Genomic DNA, 2,692 nt, shown 5'->3' with positions numbered 1-2,692 from the left:
ACCTGGTATCTGTCTAGAAACTTGTCCATTTCATCCAGGTTCTCCAGTTTTGTTGAGTATAGCCTTTTGTAGAAGGATCTGATGGTGTTTTGGATTTCCTCAGGTTCTGTTGATATGTCTCCTTTTTCATTTCTGATTTTGTTAATTAGGATACTGTCCCTGTGCCCTCTAGTTAGTCTGGCTAAGGGTTTATCTACCTTGTAGATTTTCTCAAAGAACCAACTCCTGGTTTGGTTGATTCTTTGTATAGTATTTTTTTGTTTGTTTGTTTGTTTCTACTTGTTTGATTTCAGCCCTGAGTTTGATTATTTCTTGCCATCTACTCCTCTTGGGTTAATTTGCTTCTTTTTGTTTTACAGCTTTCAGGCTTGCTGTCAAGCTGTTAGTGTGTGCTTTCTCCAGTTTCTTTTTCGAGGCACTCATAGCTATGAATTTTTCTCTTAGGAATGCTTTCATTATATACTATAAGTTTGTGTATGTTGTGGCTTCATTTTCATTTAACTCTAAAAAGTCTTTAATTTCTTTATTTATTTCTTCCTTTACCAAGGTATCATTGAGTAGAGAGTTTTTCAGCTTCCATGTGTATGTGGGCTTTCTATTATTTATGTTGTTATTGAAGATGAGCCTTAATCATCTAAATGTTCTCTCTCTCTCTCTCTCTCTCTATATATATATATATATATATATATATATATATATAGATAGATAGATAGATAGATAGATATAGATATAGATAACAGATATATACATACACACACACACATATATATACATATATATATATATGTATATATCTGTTAAATCCATTTGTTTCATTACTTCTGTCAGTTTCGCTGCTTCTCTGATCTGTACATTAATGAGAATATGGTGTTGAAGTCTCCCGCTGTTATTGTGTGAGGTACAATGTGTGCTTTGAGCTTTAGTAAAGTTTCTTTTATGAACATGTGTGCCCTTGCATGTGGAGCATAGATGTTCAGAACTGTGTTAATCTTGGTAGATTTTACCTTTGATGAGTATGAAGTGTGCCTCCTTATCTTTTGTGATAACTTTAGGATGGAAGTCGATTTTATTTGATATTAGAATGGCTACTCCAGCTTGTTTCTTGGGACCATTTGTTAGGAAAATTGTTTTCCAGTCTTTTACTCTGAGGTAGTGTTTGTCTTTGTCACAAAGATGGGTTTCCTGTATCTATGACTCCTAACTTCTTTCCTAGATTTTTTTATCTCTGTAGTTGTCTCCCTTTGTGATTTCTTTATTGTTCCTACTTCCATTTTTAGATCTTGGATGGTTTTGTTCAATTCTTTCACTTGTTTGGATGTGTTGACCTGTAATTCTTTAAGGGTTTTTCATGTTTCCTCTTTAAGGGCTTCTATCTGTTTGCCTGTGTTCTCCTACAATTCTTTAAGGATTTTTGTGTGTGTGTTTCCTCTATAAGGTCTTCTACCTGTTTAGCTGTATTCTCTTGTATTGTTTAAGGGGTCTATTTATGTCTTTGTAAAGTCCTCCCTCATTGTCATGAGAACTGACTTTAGATCCATATCTTGCTTTTCTGGTGTGATGGTGTATTCAAGACTTGCTATGGTGGGAGAATTGGGTTCTGATGATGACAAGTAACTGGGTTTCTGTTGATTCTGTTCTTATGCGGGCCTCCCACCTTCTGATTATCTTAAGTGTTCCCTTCCCTCACTATATCTGATTGGAAACTGTCCTTCCTGTAATCCGGTTGGGTTGAGTCAGAACTCCTCAGAGTCCAGCTTTTTCTGTGATCCTGAGATGGGTGTGTCAGAGTTCCTGGGTGTCAAGCTTTTTCTGAGCCCCTGAGATTCTGGTGTGACCAACCTCCTGGAATCTTGAGATCCTGGGATTAGAGTGCCTGGAAGTGGTACCTCTTCTGGGGGCCATGGTGCTGTCCAATGAGTTTGCAAACAAGGTAAACCAACACCAACTGGAAGGAGCTGTAGCCACTGATCGAGTGGGGTTCCTGATTCCTTGGCTTCTGCTAGTCCCTGTCACTCCCAGTGGTGTTGGAACAGTTATTGTATTCTACTCACCATTGACCTAAGATCCTGGGGGTGCTAGAGCACCTGGGGAGTGGAGAGTCCTCTGGGGACCATGGGACTCTCTGTCGAGTTTGCACACAAGGTAAGGTCAATAAAATTTTCTTTATCATCAACAAATTGTTCAAACATGTCATCACTGTAACTACATTCTATGATAAAACCCTTAATAATACTAAAGTGTTACAGAATTAATTAGCCTGAACCAGATCACAGCAATGTCAGAAATATTACATCTCACCATTCCTTAAAATAAGTTGGTGGCAGGAGGTACAGGCTAGCCCCTTTGCAGACCTAAGAACGCAAAAAGCAAAACAAACAAAACAAAACAAACAAAAAAAAAAAAAAAAAAAGGAAGAGACAAAGTGGTTGGTATCAGGGATCAAAATAGAATATCCCAAAACAGGACTGCAGGGAACCAGAATAGAATATCCCGAAATATAAATGTAGGGACCAGAATCTGAACTCCATATCTGCCTTTTGCATGAATATTATTTTAAGCTGATTATTTTAAGAAACTGCATACTAAGGAGAGGCTTTGAGAAAAGAATGTATCCATCTTTCAGAAGGGAAATGATTTGCAGTTGTAAAGAAAGTGCACACACGTGCTTCTGTGTGTGTGTGTGTGTGTGTGT

The sequence above is a fragment of the Mus caroli genome, chromosome 5 (genome assembly GCF_900094665.2).
Source record: "Mus caroli chromosome 5, CAROLI_EIJ_v1.1, whole genome shotgun sequence".
Classification (NCBI taxonomy): domain Eukaryota; kingdom Metazoa; phylum Chordata; class Mammalia; order Rodentia; family Muridae; genus Mus; species Mus caroli.
The sequence above is the reverse complement of the archived record's forward strand: the minus strand, read 5'-3'. Positions refer to the sequence as shown.